We start from the raw sequence: 21,746 nt of genomic DNA, 5'->3' as shown, positions 1-21,746 counted from the left end.
TAGTTGTACTTTCCTTAAGTTCTTTTTGCGGTTCTTCAAGTCTACTTGTGGTACCTTACTTGTCCCTTGGATGCGGCGCGGTGAGATCTTCTTCTGCTTGTAGTATGAATGCTCTGCCGATTGGCCTCTAACTACTGCTGAGCCTAGGCCTCTTGTTGTTTCCTGCCCACTGATATACTCGACCAGCTTGTTATATTTGTCCATGGCTTCTGACCGCTAATCCCTTGCGTGTTTGCTCCATTTTCTTTTACCTGATATCCTGATTGAGTGATTTGAGGACACTTATTCTTAAAATCTCCTGGTTGGGCACACTTATAACATTTCCTCATCATATTCCTCAATTCTTCACTACGCTTTTCTTAACCTTCTGTTCCCTTATCATAAAGTGCTAATTTGGCTTGGTTCCTAATATCCTTCACCTTGAAATTTTGTTGTTTAGCAGTCTCTGGCTTAATTACCCATGGTTGTTATCTTAAGTGTTTTTCTTGATTTCTGTCCTGCTAGGGACATTCGAACCCCCTATGTCCCATCTGTTGACAATGATAGCACTAGATCAGTCTTACTGGTCTTTCTTGAAAACTTTTCTTCAAATTTTGTTGTTATGGTTATTGTGGTGGCAGCCTGGAATAAGGTTTTTGTGCCACGTTTCCCTTTTGGTTTCTTCGGGGTCCTACAATTGATTGATTTTCTTTCCTTTTGTTCCAAATCCTCTTCACGTCAGCTACTTTCCTATCTAAGGCAGTGTCTACTACTTTATCATATGTTTGGAGTCGTTGACGTAAGACCCTCTCTCTAATTATAGGGTCTAGGCCCCACTCGAATCTTCGCGCCTTTTCTTCAACATTTACTACATATTGAGTTATTGTGTCTTACTCTAGCTTCTGAAATTCTCTAATCCTTCCCTGTTTGATCGAGTCCGGAAGATATTTTTTTAAGAATAGGTTTCTAAACTGCGCCCATGTCATCATTGTGATGTCCCTAGATTCCTTGATTAAGGTCCACCAATGGTCTGCTTCCCCTCCCAGTTCATATCCAGCTAGAGTAATTCTGTCAGCATGCTCTGTTACTCCCATTGTATCTACTATTTTCTCAATTTGCTGAAGCCAGCTTCTTACCGTCCTTGAATCTAATACTCCTGTAAACTTGGGTGGTTTTTGTCCCCTAAACTCTAAAAAGAAGTGAGTCCTACCATCTTGTCTGTTTCCTTTTAGTTGTCCTAATCCTTCCGAAATTTGACCCCCGAGATGCGAAATTTCAATCATATGCATTAGTTCATTCTTAGAATTTTGAGTTTCCGGCACCATTTTCCTATTGCATTGGGCTTGAGTGTAGTCCACCATTTCTCTGTTTATAGTATGTAGTAAGGCATAAGCCGGAGTCTAATTACGGGTGCAAAAGGGTAATCAACTAATTATAAGTTAGAGTTATCCAAAGGTGTTTGAAACAATAAGATCAACTAGTAGATAACAAATTTAGAGAAAAACACAATACTACTTCATATATAATAGTAGGTGCCATTACAAAAGGTAGTAGGCTTCATTACAAAAGGTTACATCTTGATAACGCAAGTGTGGCTGCCACACTTCCTACTATTATTCTTAGAGTTATACTAGATCGTACTACACCTATATGGACACATACATTTACAACAGTTAGAGATTACAGATTGCAACTCTAACCTCAGTTGCTACTACATCAGTCAAGGTCTTGGAATGGGTCAACTTCTTGTCCTAGTGTGAGGAACGGTGAACCCAATGCGCCTGTTGCTCTTTGACTTTCAGGGGAATCTCTGCTGGTCCAATTGGATGGGATTCTGGTTTGAGTACGAACTCCGGATAAAAGTTCCACTCCCGAATTGTGGAATGTGAGAAAAACCCAAGCCCATTCTAAAGTGCCTCGAAAATTGCTTCTAGAAATTTTTCGTCATCCTTCTCAAGCTCAAGTCCATGCCTGAGAGCCCGATACTGACTTTTGAGTTGGCGTCGAATTACGGCTCTCTTTTGTTCAGGGGTGAGATAAGGGCGTGCTTCCTCCACTTTCCTTGCTTCCTCAATCAATTTTTCCTTCCCTGTTCTTTTACACCATTGGTCGTAAACTTGTGGGTCAAGGAGTTCAATGTGTTGGTCTTCTTGGAAACGATAATAGCCCTAGTGGTCGTAGTACCAGACGTTTGATGGGTCACTAGCCATCCTATGTCAAGGAGAGGAAATCCGTTATTAGTTTTCTTTTAAGTTAATTTTTTTTTATAATAATACACTAGTGTATGGGAAAAAGTAACTAGAGTCGCAAATCGGGTTACGTGGGTTGAAGGTTGAACCTAGGCTCTGATACCAAGTTGTGACGCCCCAAAATCGCAAACTTCAAAGAATATATTATCAATTAAATACAGGGTTTATCTAAGGTTAGCAGTCTAGTAAACGGCACTAATGAGTCCTATGGCTAATAACCGAGTAAGATCCCAGATCGCCGGAGGAATCAAGTTAGCCTCCCTTCTAAGTCCAGCTTTCTTAGGCAGCGTACCACCCATTTGACAGATCTTAAAAAGCATTGACGCAAGGTCTCATAAGCAATGTAGAGATAGGCATAGGATTACAAAGTAAATAATAATTACAGTGTCTCAAATTTTAAATTTACAAACGAGTTCCATTACTATTACAATCCAAAAAGAATAAATAAAAGCACAATTAGACTAATGAGCGAAATGGTTCCAAACTTTCTCTAAGGAAAACTTAAGTCTTCAAATGTGTTTGACTCTTCGTTGCTTCATACGTTTCTTCGATATCTGGCATAAAACACCATGAGCTTTGAATACCCAGTAAACGCACACATACCCTATCCCTTTTTCCTAATCCAATACATCATCACAATTATAACAAGCAAGTAATGAAGCATGATAATCATTCAATAATAAAGGATTACAAGGTTAGATGTTAGAAATCTAGAAATCCCCCAAAGAGACATCGTCCTCCTAACCACAAGAATCGGATGCGGATTATTCGGTATGCCCCCTGTTTTGCTGCTTTGTTGTAGAACTAACCTCGGATGCCTACCAATGGTTATATACCATGTAGTGCCAACCGCAGGGCCTCAAAAGAGACAGTAATAATGGCCCTTGGCCAAATCTCTCCTTACACCAAATACCTAGGGCCCGAATACAACCGATTCATTCAAGGGTTTCGAAAACCACTTGCGCAAGGTTTTCATTTCCAAATAGGGAACGCATCCCGTCAACCAATCAATATCTTAGTAATCTTGTCCAAAATTTCGCAACCCATTACCACCCATTAAGTTTCTCGTTTGAGTTAGATAATTTAAGTCAGAGTTAGGACATGCTTTTGAAACAATATCTATTGCACAAGTTTGAACAACTAAATAGTACACATAGAAGGAAATAAGGTTACAACACATGAGATTCACATATGAAGATAGGCACAAGTAGCTCTAGGCATATTCAAGCAGTTAAGGGAATAAATTCGCACATGAATATAATTTCCAGATTTGCATAAGTGTGAGCACCATCGAAAGATTAAAATAAAATACCTAAACCTATGACATGTGAAATATCATATCGAGACATGATCATAAATTAATAAGCATATTCATGAACACAAGAGCATGAAACACTAATGAAAACAGAATTTCTAGATTCAGTACTACCTAAAGATTATGCTCAAAAGGGCTATTTCAGATTTTTCCAGAGCCCGGCCTTCCTATGGTTCGTAGGGAATTTTATCTAGTTTTCAGAACATTTTTCAGAAATGGAATAGCTTTTCCAGATTTGTAGTTATTTTAGAAATACTCCAGCTCTGTCCAGATTCGTCGACCGTTACGAAAATCAAATTTTCTCACAAACTGCTCACTCATTTTTAGTGAAACCAATTTTTCTTGAAAGATAAATCCTTAAGAAGGATTTTGATATAACGTGGAGGTCCAGAATATTTTTATACATTTTTCTACAATTTTCATAAGGTGGCTATAAAATAGATTTTTTTGGCACAGTTCTTGAAAATAGAAAGTTGGTGAGAAAAGAGGTCAGCTAGGGGAAATTTTCCACTTATCTTGTGATGAAAACATGCTAAATAATATTTATTAAACACAGAAATTTAAGGTGAAGGTGTGCCTTTGAAAATTTTGAGAGATTGAGAGGGAAAAATGTAGTATTATACCGATTAAGAGAAATAGAAGAAGGGTAGAATCAGGGCTCAACTCCTTTCATTTGTGACAGAAGAATACCATTATAACACATCTGAAAATACTATTTTAAAATTATAATAACATGTATTTGAAAAAGGAAAATGGAAGAGAGAGTTGTATTGTGGCTTACTTAAGGGTTGTTGGAATAGCTAGCAAACTTTTTCTTCCTCTCCTCTCTTCTACCAAGCTCTTCTCTCTCAGCTAAATATAGTGTGTATAAGTGTTGTTCTTGTATGTAAAATGCTAGGGAAGGGGGTTGTTTATATAATGAAATTGGTGCAAAAGGTCCTAAATGCCCCTTAGTTGGAATTGGATTGGATAGTTTGGATTTAGTTTGAATTCAATGAAATAGTGGAGGATTAAAAGTCTTAATTAGGTTCCTAAATATGATCTACTCAGGGTTTTCCTCCTAATCAAACCAACCTAGTTGCTTATATACATGTATATAAAAGTTTGTACCAAGTCAAAGATTTTTCTTCCTTAAATCATGAAAAATTGTCTCATAGTACATTTATTACACCTACAATGGTGATGGCTAGCCATGTGATGGTGAATTGATGAACATGTTTTATATTTATTTTATTTTTTGTGTGTACAAATCTTGAAAATTGTAAAATATAATGTTAAAAAAGATTTTAGGGTACAAGTGTATATATAAATATATAATAGTACCTATTTGGGGTCAAAATATGATTTAATAAAAATGTGAGGGCTTGGGCTCAATTAAAATATTTATTTCAAGTGTAGAGTTAATAAATTAGTGTTAGGAAAAATAATTCGGTTTGTATTATCTTACTTTGAATTTAAAGGTAAATAACCAAACGAAAACTGTGAAAATCGGAAGTTAATGTTTAGAGTGATTAATCTAAAATTTGAGAGTGAAATAATTAATATTAGAGTGTTAGAAGTAATTTCTAAGCTTCCAGGGTCGATTAGGGTTTGTATAGGTTCGTCCGTGATGTGTTTTCAGTTCTAGGGTTGAATTTGCGAATAATTGACGAATTAAGGGCTTTATTATAATAACTCAAAATTTGGAGATCTAATTAGGTTTACAAAAGTTAGGGGTCTCACAGTAAGATTTTCTTCCAAAGCTTATGAGTGTGAGTTTCAACTCCCTCAAAATGCTAACTTAACAACTAACCACTCTCACTTTTGTCGATATATATATATATATATATATATCAAAGTAAATGAGGTTTTTAATAAGAAGAGTCTTGTGAAACTCAAAACCTTCATACTATTTTTTTAGATTTATTAATTTTTAAATAATTAAAAAAAATCTTCTATTGGTTAGTTTTTATTGAATCATTTTTAAAAATTCTTATTATGCCTTAATTTACACATTTCAAAAGGAAAGTTAATTAGTCAATTTTAAATTTTAAATTTAGAAATTTGAAAAAGAAAGTTAACTAATCAATTTTAAATTTTTGTATCATTAAAATATAATAATCAATTCACATCTTTCATGGATTTTTCTCGTGATGTTTAATAGTTTTATATGTATTGACATTCCAATCTATATATATCTATATTATAGCAAAAAGACATTTCATTGATAAAGACAGTGAAACCACCAAAGTTTCATTGCAAAATTCAAATTTTCTTAATTTAATAATTATATTAAAAAAAAATTATTGGTTATTGTCATATCCTAAAAAATTCTACAACTAATTAACCTATCTCACCAAATTTTTTTTACAAGATTGTTGACCCGTGATCCCTATAATTTTATTCCTTTTTTAAATATATTTTTAGATAGGTAATTTTGCTTCCGTGAACCCCCAAACTATGCTTCCATAGCCTAAGATAGGATTTTATGTATAGTGTATAACAATATAATAAAGGATTCAAAACTCTTTTCAAATATTGATGATCTGTTTGGTTCATAGTTTTGAATAGGAATTTTGAAAGGAAAAATAAAACATGTGTAAAGCTAAGTAAAATATAATTATATTTTATTTACATTTCATTTACTATATATATATATATATTTATCTTTTTAAATCCTACCTAAATCAATGAATCAAACATAACATAGAGTCGGATACATTACTTTTTCAAATTTTTTTTTTATCATTTTTCTAAAAATTTTGAATTAATATTACTTTTATAAAGTTGTGTACTACAAACTATTATCACGCATGTTTCTGTATATAATAATGATCGAATTTTTTTTAGTTGCTATCTCAAAAATTAGTGATAGAGTCAAAGCAAATGTGTAGGTCTTAAAAATTTTATGCTAGAATTTGTTCAAATGTAATTCTCTCACCATTTATAAATATTTTTTATTAATTGATAAAAAGTACCGTAAGTATGAAGATTTTTTTATTATTATTTATGATGCTGAGTTATCAAAATATAATGTATTATAAGTTTAAACCAAGAATGGTTGGAAAAAAATCAACACAAACTAGATTTTATAGGCTCATTTTTAATATTTAATTCAATATTAGAACTCCCAAAATAACTCATACCGGTTACAAACAAGACAATTTTTAATGATTAGGTGAATGTCACGTTGATATAAATATTGAGCCGACTAGCTTCTAACTCACTTCTAATGTTTAGTCAAATACCACAAGTCAATCCTAATATATTTTCAAGAAAGAGTTATGACATAAGATAATTTATGATTTTGAGTAAACAAATTTTTAAGTTTTACAAAATAAGAAAAAATTAATATATTAACAAATGTAATTTACTACTAACATATGCTAAATTAAAATTACGAAATTTATAAAACGAAATAGTTTATCTTAAATATAATTTTTGTAATTTTTTTTTTTAATTTTTAGAGGCACTTTTTCATAAATCATTTTTCACCTAGTTATGTTCCATTTAGTCCACAATATTTTCTTATGTTCCAATAAATCCTATGGGTGACATAGTTATCAAAATACCCTAATAATATTCACATTTGCAATGTGAATGTTCCGTGATATGAATGTTCATACCATCAATGTAAATGTTAACATGTCAATGTGAATATTTACACGTCAATGTAAACATTCACATTGTAAAATATGAATGTTCACATTACCAAATTACTAATCGTTCAAAAAATATTTATAAAGATAGAAATATCCATAAAATACCTTAAATATGAGAATTAGGATTTGGTAGATCAAATTTTCAAATAACAAAACTTAATAGAATATAAAAATATCGTATAGATTAATTAGAATACAAACACTTGAAAGAGGATTTTCTAATAAATTTTTCTAAATTTTACCAATTAAATTATGACATGTAATTTTTTTTATTAAGAACTTAAAACACACAATTAATAATATCATATCAAAATAAAAACATTCTCTTATATGTAACTTTGATAAAAAAATAAATAAAATTTAATTGATTATAAATTATTTTTACTAAATATTTTAAATAAATTTTATATTATTATTTTAATTTAAAAATTAATTTTTAATTATTAATTATATCCGTGCATAAATAAATAAATGAAAACCACATCGTTTAACTTACGGGGAAAAAAAAAACAGCTTTAGCAACGCCACTCTCTTCTTCCTTCATCGCCGTTCGCTTTCCTAGCCCTCTCCTCGTTAACAGTCCTCATCTCTTTCCCACCTCCAGTGAAATGCATTTCAGATTGGTTTTCCTATGATGGATTTGATAAGACTATGCAGCCATTGCATCAGCAACCATTACAACATAAGCCTTAGCAGTTGAAGCCACAGCTTAGTGTATCTAATATAGCTGCAAAGAGATATAAACATCAGAGTTGTAGTACTGGTGGTTAGGATTCAGCTAGAGTTTGTTATAACAAACTCCTAACTAACTCTCTTGTATCAAATATAAATAGGTATATGACTGAGTGTAAAGATTCATTGAGAATATAATATCTTTTCTTATTTCTTGTTATGGTATCAGAACCAAAATAGCTCTCACGAGCAAGGTTCATTCATGGCAGTTTCACCATCTTCTTCCACCTCTTTACCATCAAGTCTTAGTCTTCTAATCTCTAATTTTTATTCTCTAGTAACAGTAAAGCTTGATTCCTCCAATTTCCTTATCTGTAAACATCAGCTTCAGAATGTGCTTAGAGCCACAGATTTGTTTAATTTTGTAATTGGAAAGATTGCATGTCCAGTTCCTCAGATCCTTGATGCATCTGGAACAGTAATCGAAAATCCAGAGTTTACAAAATGGAAGGTCATAGATGCACATATGTTGAGTTGCATTACTGCAACTCTCTCCTCACCTGTGTTTTTCCACTGTTCTTCAATATCAACACTGTGCTCAAGTCTGGAGTGCTCTAGAGAAGGGATTTACCTCACTCTCTTGATCTCATATTCATGAATGGAAGAATAAACTCCAATCAGTCTCCAAGAAAGGCCTTTCAATGGAGGAGTATTTGAATCAGATTCGAAATATTGCTAATCAACTCAGTCTTGCATCAGCTACAGTTAAAGATGAAGATCTGGTTCTGTTAACACTCAATGGATTACCAAATGAGTATAAGGCACAGAAAACTACTATTCGAGCTAGAGTAGAGGCTATTACTATGGAGGACTTGAGTTCACTGCTTTGCTCTGAAGCAATATATATGGAAAATAAAACTAAACATGCTCTTATCCATGATCTGCCAATGGCATGTGCTCTCACTACAAGCTCTGAGTCTGGTTCTGCTTCGTATCCTCAATCTAATAGAGGATATTCATCTGGAAATAGAGGTAGATATCAATTTTGTGGTAATAGAGGAAGGTATCGCCGAGGTAGATATGGAGGATAGTCAGGGAGATATGATAGCAGTTCAAGCAATTCTTCTTATTCTGGTTGTCAAATCTGTGGAGGTCATAATCATAGTGCTTTTGATTACTGGTTTCGCATGGATTCCACCTATCAGCCTGCTCAGGCTTCTTCTTTATCTCATTCTCAGTCCTTTCCTAATTCTGTAATACCATCTCGTGCTTACTCTATCACTGCAAATCAGTCTTCTTCTAATCAATCTTTTGCTCCATCTGATTCATCTACTCCTTGGTACATAGACTTTGCCGCAACTAATCATATCAGAAATGATTTGGCTAATCTCCAACTCTATCAACCTTACCAAGGCTCAGACCAAGTTACTATCGGTAATGGTCAAGTTGTTCCCATTCAGCACATTGGTAAGGGATTGTTACCTACTCCTCAGTATTCTTTTTGTCTCAATAATCTTCTTCATGTGCTTCATATTTCTTCTAATCTCTTGTCTGTTCGTCAACTTACCAAGGGTAATAATTGTCCTGTTACGTTTGATTCTAAATCCTTTGTGGTTCAGGACAACCATACAAACAAGGTTCTGCATAAAGGACCTAATATTCATGGACTCTATCATTTTGTTGATTCATCCTCTTCCATGATTCCTCAAGCTCATGTTCACAAGCCTCTGTGTCTACCTGGCATCAAAAACTTGGTCACCCTTCTGCTTTAAAATTTCATCATCTTGCTCAATATTTGCCTGCTCCTTTATCTAATAAAGATTGTAATTCATTAGCTTGCACTTCTTGTAATGTTGCTAAGATACATAGGCTACCTTTCAAATTGTCTTTTTCTACTGTTAATAAGCCATTTTCTCTTGTGTATAGTGATGTTTGGGGACCATTTCATGCTTCTCTCACTGGTTATAAATACTATCTCTTATTTGTTGATGATTTCACAAGATTTACTTGGATTTATCCTCTTTATGTCAAGAGTGATCTTTTCCACATTTCTTCTATTCAAAGCTTATGTGGAAAAACAATTTGATATGTTCTTGAAAATTCTCAAGACTGATAATGGGACTGAGTTTGTTAATCATCAAATGGATAGTTATCTTGCTCAAAATGGTATTCTTCATCATCTCACTTGTCCTTACACCCCATAACAAAATGACATTACTGAAAGAAAACATCAACACATTATTGAGACAGCCATTGCATTAATGTATCAGTCTTGCATGCCTCTTGCCTACTGATTTGAAGTTGTAGCTACAGCTACAGCTGTGTTCCTTATTAATAGGATGCCTAGTTTGTCTCTTCATTGTAAAACTCCTTTTCAGCTACTTTTCCATGCTATCCCAGATTATGAGTTTTTTCAAAGTGTTTGGTTGCTAATGTTTTCCTTGGTTTCGACCTTATATTGATCATAACCTTCAACCAAGATCTTCACCTTGTGTTTTCTTAGGCTACCACCCTTCCCCTAAAGGATACAGGTGTTTGGATCCCTCTACTGGCAAAATTTATTTGTCCAGACATGTCTTGTTTAATGAGTCTTGCTTTCCATTTGCTACTCAGACACCTACTTCTCTTACTTTACCCACTCTTACATCATTTTTTTGGTCTCTTTCTCAATCTGCAGCCACTTCCTCACCTATTCCTCCTGCCACTTCCTCATCTTTTTCTCCACTGGCTTCTATCTCTGACCATCCTATTGCTCATATGGCTTCTTCTGTTCCATCTGCCAATTCTATTGTCGTCTCTGCCTTACTTGTAGTTCCTGTTTTACCTGAAGTACCTAGTGTTCCTACTTCTTCTTCTATTTCTATTGAGTCTATCTCTATTCACCTCCCATTTCTCCCTTCTCACTCTTCTTCCTGTAATACTCATCCTATGACTACTAGGTCTAAAGCTTTTTCTCTCTCTCTCAGCCTCTTTCAGCACCCTTTTGTCATCTTGCTCACACTCCTCCAATAGATCTTACTATTACTGAGCCTCAGACGGCTACTCGAGCTTTAACTTCTCATTTCTGGCTTATTGCTATGAATGAAGAGTTTCAGGCTCTACATAAACAAGGTACTTGGACTCTTGTTCCTTCTCATTCTACCAAATCTCCTATAGGTTACAAGTGGGTGTTTCGTATTAAAAAGAATTCTGATGGTACCATTGCTCGTTACAAGGCTTGCTTAGTTGCTAAGGAATACTTGTAACAAGAGAGGATGGATTATGATAAAACCTTTAGTCCTGTTGCTAAGCCACCCACTATCCATATTCTCTTGTGTCTTGCACTTCAAAATCAGTGGCCACTTAAGCAGTTGGACATCTCTAATGCATTCTTACATGGCAAGTTGGATGAAGATGTTTATATGTTGCAACCTCAGGGTTTTGTTGATTCCACATTTCCTCATCATGTGTGTAAACTGCACAAAGCTTTGTATGGCCTCAAGCAAGCTCCTCGGGCTTGGTACTCAACGTTCTCCTCTTTCTTACTTACTCAAGGTTTCGGTCATAGTCATTCTGATCCTTCTCTCTTTGTCAAAAAGACATCTACTAGTATCACTATTCTTCTCATCTATGTAGATGACATTTTGCTTACGGGTAGTGATTCTAATTTGATTCAAGCTTTACTTGCTCAGATGCATGTGGCATTTTCCATGAAGGAACTAGGAGATGTCTCCTATTTTTTAGGCATCTCCGTTCAATCCCATTCAACTGGTTATTTTTTATCTCAGCACAAGTATGCTCAAGAGCTGCTCCATAAAGCTGGCATGGTTCATTGTAAGCCCTACTCCACACCTATTGCTCCAAAGTCTTTTGTTGTTCCTTCCTCCACTGATGTGCTTCCTTATGCTCAGCCTTTCTTTTATAGAAGCATAGTTGGTGCTTTACAGTACTTAACCATTACTCAACCTGACATTGCCTTTGCCGTTAATTAGGGTTGTCAGCATATGCAAGCCCCAACTAATGCTCACTTTGCACTAGTTAAACGCCTGCTGAGATATATCCAAAGCACTGTTTCTCATGGTCTTACTTTCAGAAAAGGGTCCTATGATCTCCACATCTTTACTGATTCCAATTGGGCAGGGGACTGCACCAACAGAAGATCCACTTTTGGATTTTGCATATATCTTGGATCAAATCTCATCTCTTGGTCTGCTAAAAAGCAACCCATAGTCTTCAGATCTTTCACTGAAGCTGAATATAAGTCTATCGCTCATACTACGACAAAAATTTGTTGGATTCAACAATTGCTCAAAGATTTATATGTTCCTTCTTTCACTGTGCCTGTGTTATGGTGTGACAATGTCTTTATTACAGTCTTAGCCTCCAATCCAGTGTTCCATTCTAAGTCTCAACACATAGAGGTGGACTATCATTTCATCCGAGAAAGAGTGGTTTCTAAACAAATCTCTTTGGCTTAAATTGCTACTGATGATCAAATTGCTGATATCTTTACTAAGCCTCTTTCTTTATCTCATTTTCTTTATCTCAAATCCAAGCTTCTGGTGCTACCTAGCCGCATTATCTTGAGGGGGACTGATAAGACTATGCAGCCATTGCATCAGCAGCCATTACAATATAAGCCTCAGCTGTTGAAGCCACAGCAGTTGAAGCCACAGCTTAGTGTATCGAATATAGCTGCAAAGAGATATAAATATTAGAATTGCAGTTGTGGTGGTTAGGATTCAGTTAGAGTTTGTTATAACAAACTCCTAACTAACTCTCTTGTATCAAATATAAATAGGTATATGACAGAGTGTAAAGATTCATTGAGAATAGAATATCTTTTCTTATTTCTTGTTAGGATCTATAACTTGATATTCGTATTTTGTTGCATAAGGGCCACTTCCATAGGCTTTTTTTCTTTCTTTTTTTTTCATTTTTCCTTCTTAAATCATGATCACCTTAATCGATTAGGTAGATTCACACTCCAGGGATGAGGGAAGAGGAGACAACACCATAGATCTACTCTGTGGATCTTTGCCTTTTTGAATAGTTTTTGTAATCCCTCAATTTGATTCATGAAGTGGATTTTTTATTTATTTATTTTTTTTTAAACAGACAAAGTAGAGTTACAAACTAACAAACTTGAACTTTGCTGAGCTCAAGCTCGGCTCTATAACTAATTGGGCTCAAGCTCGATTTGGCTCGCCTCGACTTAATGAGTTTTTTTTTATTATTATTATTATTCAAATAAAGATTTTTTTAAATAAAAAATATTATTTATATATTAAATAGGTTTTGACTAAGGCCTCGTTTGACAAGTGGTGATTTTAGCCTAAAAGTCAGCAAAAAAATCAAAAAGCTTACAATTTTTATCCTATAAACTTATGCACAGTGACAGTGTACTAAGTAGTAGTGTACTATCACAGTTTACTATGCAGTAGTGTCTTGATGCCTATTGTACTAGGCAGCAGCCTACAATATGAGTTAATATTTGCAAATATATTATATTATTTTATATGTTTTCAAATATATTATATTGTTTTATATGTACTAGGTAGCAGCCATGCAGCCTTGGTATCAGTCTGTCGTTTGCCACATTTCTGTGAAATTACCCACTTTTAATTATTTATATTATTATTTTCACATCTTTTTGTAAAAAGTCAAAAAGTTCATCCTAAACATACTATATTTGTTTACATCATATTTTAGTCAAAAAGCCAAAAAGTTACTAGAAAAGCCTGTTCCCAAACGAGGCCTAAGTCAATGACATTATGACAGTTTTTGTGGACTGGTTTCTTGTAAAAAAGTTTGGGTGGTTGAGGTTTAAGAATATAATCTATTCTTAATGTTAACCGGTATGGATAATTAGAAGGCATATTTGTAATTGACTGGAAAGCAAAGGGGTCAGTGGCAAGAGCAAAGATGCAACTAGGTTTGGGAATAGTACCAAGAATTTGGTATCTGTTGACTAGATTAATTAGAGATGCAACAATGGGTTGACTGGTTGGAATAATAGCAAGTGGCTTAGAGGAAGGCTTCTGACTTGACATCTCTAATTTAAGAAAAAGAAAACAGGTTAGCATTCATTGAGGACATCTAGCCTATCTATATGGAAATTGAGAAGATTTGTGTAATGAGCAATTTGGTGAAATTGGAGGTAGGGATCTTGGTCAATTGACTTTAAGTAGGCTATTTCAAAGGCATAATGGTAAATAATTTTGCAATAGCGGGTGATATGTAGTTTGTGGGTAGAAAAATATGGAGTGGGCATTTTTACTATGAAATTCGTAATATAAATATATGTATGACTTTCTCTATCCACCCTGTAAAAATTCACGGATAAGAAAATCAAGAATAGAGTTTTAACTACCAGGAATATATTCTATATCAAAATCAAATATACTTAAAATAGAATGCCAACAGGCAAAAATGCGCTTACTAGCAATGTTTTGAACATCTTTTTTCAAAACATATTTTGCACTTTTACAATCAATGCATACTAGAAATCTTTGATTTAAAATATCATCTTAAAATTTACTACATAATATAATAGATAAAATTTCTTTTTTAATAGTACTATAATTTTTCTGTGCTTTGTTCCAGATACCAAAGTGAAAACGAACAATTTGTTCAGATGACTTGAGATGGACTTGCTAAAGGAGAATGCTACCATAACCAATGTTAGAGGAATCAATTTGAATAATTTTAAATGAATCTTCAGTAGGAATACCAAGACATGATAAAGTCTTGACATATTTTTTAACTTGTTGAACAATAGTAGTATGATTAGGAGATTAAGAAGGAGGATTATCTTTCAAACAGTCAAAAAAAGGTTGACAAGTTTTTCTAAGGTCTTTATAGAATTCTAAGGAATCCTAAAAATCTTTGTAACTGGGTTTTGTCTAAGATTTCATCAGGAAACTTAGAAGCAAACTCAATAGATTGACTTATAAGAAGAATAGTACTTTGGTAAACTTCATAGCCTAAAAATCTGACTTTAGTTTGGAACAATTTAATTTTGGGGGCAGAGATAACTAGGCCATTATATTGGATGGTTTGGATGAATGATTGGAGATGTTTTTAATGTTCTTTAATTGATTTGGAAAAAAATGAGAATATCATCTATGTAGACTATAGAAAAATGGCTACGGGGATTGAATATTTCATTCATTATATTTTGAAATTCACTGGGTGCATTTTTTAAACCAAATGGCATTACATTCCATTTGTAATGGCCAAAAGGTGTAGTGAAAGCAGTTTTGTAGCGATCATTACGATGAATTTGGATTTGCCAAAATCCACTTTTAAGATCGAATTTACGAAAGATGGCTGCTTGAGTAAGTCTTTTAATTAAATCTTTCTTATTAAGAATTGAATATCTTATTCATTCTAAAACTTTATTTAGTGGTTTATAATCTATGACTAAATGTGAAACACCACATTCAAGTTCAGCATTTTTGTTAACATAAAAAGCTGGACATGACCATGGTGATTTACGTTTACTAATGATTTTATTTTTAAGCAAATCATTGATTTCTTTTTTAAACAGTTCAATTAATTCAGTGTTCATTTGAATTGATCTGGATTTAGTTGGAATTTGTCGTTCATTAAAATTTTTAATATAAGGGAGTATGACTACATGTTTTTTCCTATGCCAGAAAACACTAGGAAGAGTAGAACAGACTATTTGTTCTAAATGACTTTCAATTTTTTTTTTAATTTTTGAAATAAGAATTGGGTTGGTTAATTAAGATTCAATTCTTTTATGTTTTACTTCTTTTTGAGGAATTTTAATTGTTTAGTTAATCTATTAATTGATTGAGATATGAAATAGTCTTTTAACTAATTTAACTCTTTAAGTTTAGGAGGAGTTAGGAACTGGAAAGTTACTATTTGACTAAAAACTTGAGTTGTTATGCCATGATTATTAGTGGTGAATGGGTTTGGTAAAAAGATAAATGGAGTTTCTAAAATGACTTTATCTGTCATGTTTTTAACTAGAACAAATGATGTTTTAAAACAAACATTGTTTTGACAAATATGAACTTTGGGTAATTTGTATTTAATATGCATTTGACTTCCATTAGCAGAACTTAATTGTTCATTAGTTTTATGATAATATTTAGTAAGGATCAAACCTTCTTGAATACAATTAAGAACTGAGCCCATATCAATTAAGGCGATGACTTCTATCTCATAATCATTAAAATTAGTTTGACTTTTGAATGCCAATTTTGGATATTAATTATGTTAATGATATTTAATCGGTTACTTTCTTTCTTATCAGCTTCACTATTAGATTTATTACATCTATTATCAAAGATGACACATTTTGGGTTATGACTATTACTAGATTCATCAGAGGACTTGTCATTATTATTTTGAAAACCATAAAGATTCTTATTAATTTTTAATATTGCAATTTCTTTGTCTTAGGATTTATCTTTGTTTTTTAATTCTTTAATAGTTAGTTTGGTTTGGTTAATTTCTTTTTGTAAATCTTGTAAAATTACTTCTTTATGTTTATCTTTTCTAAATTTTTCTAAAGTAGTAGTTAAACTAATAATTGATTTATCTTTATGAGGTTTATTATCTTTGTTGTTTAATAAAAATTTTAATTTGTTAGTGTATTTTCTTTTTAATTTTGGATCTTCTAATCTACTAATTAATTCAATTAATAAATCTTCTTCTTGTTGTGATTTACTAAGGACATTAACTTGTTCACAGCAGGTATCATTGCAACCTAATTCTATTTGATCATCCTTGGTGTCATTACTAAGAGAAGGGTAATCAAAAGTATCACTATGGTAATTACTAGAAGGGTTACTAGAAGAGCTATTAGATTGATGGGGTTGATCTTGAATATTTTCTAATTTAAAGATTTCAAATATTGTACTTTGATTTTCTTCAGAGATTTGTAATTGATTAAGTTTTTCTTTTATTTTACATTTATTAGAATAATGACCTTCTATACCACAATTATAACAAGTGATATTTTGAGTGGACGTTGATTTTTTAAAGTTCTTATTTTTAGATTTCTTATGATATTTGTTTTTTGGGATTATCGTAATATTTATCAGGTGATTTATTAAATGAATATTTTTTGTGATATTTACTATATGATTTATTTGAAGTTTTAGGTTTACTATGTTTATTATTTTTTCGACGCGATAATGCTATTGGAGGTAGACCATATTATTCGCAGAAATTACCTAATTCATATTTAGCTTTGTGTTTATCTTTAGCAGTTTTTTGACTAAGTTTCATATCAATACACATTTTCAATCCTTCTTTTTGTACGGTACTAATTATATTACCATATGTTAGATTGTTATATTCAATGATTCTTGTAGATTGACTAAGGATATCTCCAATTTTATGGGAAAAAAAGATTAGGTAGGCCATTAATAAATTTTTCTTTCCAAAATGATTTGATACAATCATCTTGAAACATGACTCTAGATGTAAAGACATCTTTGTACCATCTAAAATCACTTAGTATTGGGCATGTTAGATTGCTAAGTTGATGATGAATTCGTGAATGAACATTAGTAGGTTTTCCTATGAAATGTTTAATTATTATAAATATTAAAGTATTAATTCCAGCAAGTTTCCTTATGCCTATTTCTTCATCGAAGATAGGAAATTCATTTTTATCAACTTGTATTGTATGTTGAATGGTTTCACACATATCATTAGTGAGATATTTGTCCCACTATGACTTAATCATGCAAGTAAAACCAGAGGTAATAAGAGAGACTATTTCAGGCTGAATATAGTCAGGATAATTACTGAGATAGCTATTAGCTATCATAGACATGTGATTTAACTTTTGGAGGATTTGATTTTCACTAAGATCATCAATATTCTATTCATATAATTTTTTAGCAAAAATAGAAAACTAATTATTAATATTGGTTTCTTCAAATTGAAGATCAGGTGTTGTGGGTTTAGTGTACCAATTTTTGGTAAGAGTTGTAGGATTAATTTTAGGATGTACTCTTCTATTAAGATTATTTGATTGGAATTGTTGTTCTAGGTGACTAATTTCATTATTAGTGGAAGTATCCGATTCGTGATTAGTAATTAAAGGAGGTTGTTGAGTTATGACTGCTATACCTTTTTCTTTGGAAGGTTTGGTAATTAATTTGTTAAATATTTGTTCAATTGCATCAATTGCATGGGTATCTTGGGTGACTAAACTCAATTTATTCCTATCAGTTGGGAGGTTAATAAGTGTTTTTTTCAAGAGTCTTACCAGTTGATGTATGGCTATTTGAGTAATCATCAAAGGTAGTTTCAATTTTATCTAATTGTTTACCTATAGTTTTTAAACATTGATCTATATAATTATTCTGTTCAATGACTTTTTTAATTTCAAATTCATCACTAGGTATTTTAAAAGGAGAAGCATTAATTGTTAATCCTTTATGCTCAATCAGGATTGTTTCTAAAGGAGGATGACTTGAAGAAACTATAGTATTAGAGGATGTTTTCTATTTAGTTTTTGTAATAGTATTTACTTTTTGGTAATAATTTACAAGATAATCAAAGAATTTAACTTCACTGTGGATTTTATTCATAAAGTCATGTCATTTTTTAAGTATTGTCGACTGTTGTTTTTTAGTATAATGATTCCTATATTCATGTCTTTTTGGCTTTTTCTTTTTAGATTTGAAATTATTATATAATTTATTAAAATCAGGTTTAAAGTCTTTACTAATAGTTAATAATTGTGAATTAACTGGGGGAACGACTTTAAAAATCAGTTTGGGTTGATGATCCTTGAGGTGTATTATCATTGTCATGAATATAAGTTTGTGTTGAATAAATTGGCTTACTAATTTGGGATGAGGAAGAAATGTCTATACCTTTTAATTTACTTTGAGTAGTTAGGAGGTTTCTATCTTTTCTAGTAAATAAAGGTGTAATAAAAATTTCTTCTTCTTCATTGGGTTGACTACATGTATTATGGCGTGAATATTGACTATAACTTAAACGATCAAAACTTATTTGGATTGGTCTATCATCATATTGTTGGATGTGATGTAAATCACTGCTGTCATATTAATTTTTATGAGAATAGTTTCCATTAACAGTAAGCCATTTTGCTAGAAGAGTTATATCTTTCCAAAGTATGGTTTTTAGTACTTTAATATTAACATCAGTAGTACTACCTTGAATAAGCAATGTTTTATCCTTTGGGATTTTGACTAAAGCAGGTACATTTAGATTGGTTTTTATACATTTATAATAAATACGATATATTAAAACAATAGATTGGGCACCATCTAACATATCAGTAAATTCACCCGAAGTTTGAATATTTAAAGTCGGAGCTTTTAAAAGGTGTGGATCACCAAGACTTAAAGTAAAATCAGGAAAATAATTAAAATGAACTGGACCTTGATGAAGACCAAATTCCATCATACCTAGCATACTAGTGTGGTATTTTCTGAATCTACCATCCCTAAAACATAATAATATTGATGAATTTATTCCTTTAATAGATAATGGTTTGACTGTAACTTGTACTAATCATATATGAATAAAATTGTGACCGGAGGATCTATGTTTTTTAATAGATTATTTGGTTAATATTTGACATGTTTCATGTACTTTGTTAAGGCATAAACTTTTTCGACAATTTCTACATGTAAATCAATATTGAAAGAGGATTTAAGAAAACTTGTTTTATAAATTTCTTTGATTGGTATTTTTGGTATGTTCCCTCCGGAATTTATTTTTAAATCTTGAAATTCACGTTCTTCTTCATTTATTATTGTATCGGATGTGGGAGCTAATGATGTACAGCTGACTAAAGAATTACTTCTGAATACTCGACTCTTGATTTTAAGATTTATACACTAATCCTAAAACAACTGAATTCTTCAAGACTTTGCATGTTTACACATACCTTGTGTTCACTCATACCCAACTGGAAACCCTATCCTTAAACTGCCTACACGTGAGGACTTATACAAAATATGGGACTATAAGCCTGGGTGGCTAGTGACTAGATGAAAAAATGTTAGACAAGAAACAAAAGAAGTAGAGATCATGATAAATGTATAGAAATTAAAAAGAGACGATTTAATAAAAAATAACTAGTCAACAGATACCAAATTCTTGGTATTATTGCCAAACCTAGTTACACATCTGCTCTTGCCACTGACCCCTTTGCTTGCTAGTCAATTGACCAAGATCCCTACCTCCAATTTCACCAAATTGCTAGCCGACACAATTTAATTGCTCATTACACAAATCTTCTCATTTTCCATATAGATAGGCTAGATGTCCTCAGTGGATGCTAACCTATTTTCTTTTTCTTAAATTACAGATGTTGTAATGACCCAAAAAAAAAGAAAGAAATGTGGTGGTGATTGTTTGACGTGTATGGTCAGCATGAGAATAATGTTTTTGGGGTAGTCGAAAATTATTTGAGAGAGAGGCTAAGAAAAATTTGGGTGGGAAGGGTTTTTATAATTTATCTCTCTCTCACACACACATTAGGATAGTGGTTACATTCCAGCTGGGGCTTACTTGCTTTCGGTGGGAAAATGATTTTTTTTTTAAAAAAAAGGGGGACGGGTGGTCCATAAAAAAAAGAAAAAAAAAAGAGTTTGTAGAGAAAAGGTGGTGTGGTCTACTAAAAGAAAAGAGAGGGACAATCTGTGAGGGGCAAAAAAAAAAAAAAGAAATGAAGAAAGAAAAGAAGAAAGAGGCTCAAATGATCATCATCTCGATCTCTCTCTCTCAACTTGGTTTTGGAGATGAAACAGATGCTTCTTGATACACAAAAATGGTGAAGGTAAAACTGGGGGTGGGAGAGACAGCATGTTTTGGTGAGACGCAGGCATGACCTCTCTATCTATCACCTTCTCTCTCTACAGGGGCAAAAACCCAGCTTGCTCACAACCCATGGCTGCAAGGCTAGCCTAGAGGGCAGGCAAGAAAGGCCTGCACCTCGGGCCCCCAATTTTGGACTGAAAATAGGGGCCTCTAAATAAAATTGTGTTTTAGATTAAAAAAAAAAAGCCCAAATACAATAGGCCCAATTGAACTGATCGTGGTTTAATTGTAAACGATATTGCCAAATTACAAAGTAACACGACCAGGTTTTTTTTTTTTTATTTTTGAGTATTTGTAATGATTGCTTTTTATCTTAATATATGAAAGTAAATTTTTATTTATAATTTTAATGATTCTATGTGCAAATAATTTTTTTTGTGGCTACAAATAAATAAAAAAGTTGTTGTAACTTATCATTTTATCCGTGAATTCTTTTTTTTTTTTTTTAATGTAAAAGGGGCCCATTTCCAAAGTTCTCCTTGGGCCCCTAAATCTCAGGGCCGGCCCTGCATGGCTGCCATTCCAAGCACTGTCATTGTCACCAGCGACCAACACCACCTGTAGTCTCATCTCCGAAGCTCTCTCTCTCTCTCTCTGAGCTCCATCCATTACAATTGCATACCAGCAAGCTTTCTCAAAAGCTACGTGGAAAAAGAATAGAGAGGGAGGGGAGAATCCTTGATCTGAGCAAAACAAGAGGCATGCACACACAAAGGTAGGAACGTCTCTCTCTCTTTCAAGGGAGTTGCTTTTTCTCTCAACGTCTCTCTCTTTCTCTCTACAACTCTCTCTCTCTCTCTCTCTCTCTCTCTCTCTCTCTCTCTCCGTATATCCATATTTATCACATATAAATATAAAGCAATATCTGATCTGGAGGAGATTGTATAGGAATAACCATATCAAGCTAAACATTCAATTGACGATTCTGCGATCATTTCAAGAAGATGCGTGAGTTGTCGTGGCCTTCCAAGGCAGAGTTGGATGAATTGAGAAAGATGGTTGCTAAAATGGCTGGGAAAGGTAATGAGAAAGTCAGGGTTGTTGTCTCCCTTTATA

This window comes from Camellia sinensis, chromosome 9 (genome assembly GCF_055761805.1).
Source record: "Camellia sinensis isolate YWXY chromosome 9, ASM5576180v1, whole genome shotgun sequence".
In the NCBI taxonomy this organism is placed as follows: Eukaryota; Viridiplantae; Streptophyta; class Magnoliopsida; order Ericales; family Theaceae; genus Camellia; species Camellia sinensis.
This window is presented reverse-complemented; position numbering follows the sequence as displayed.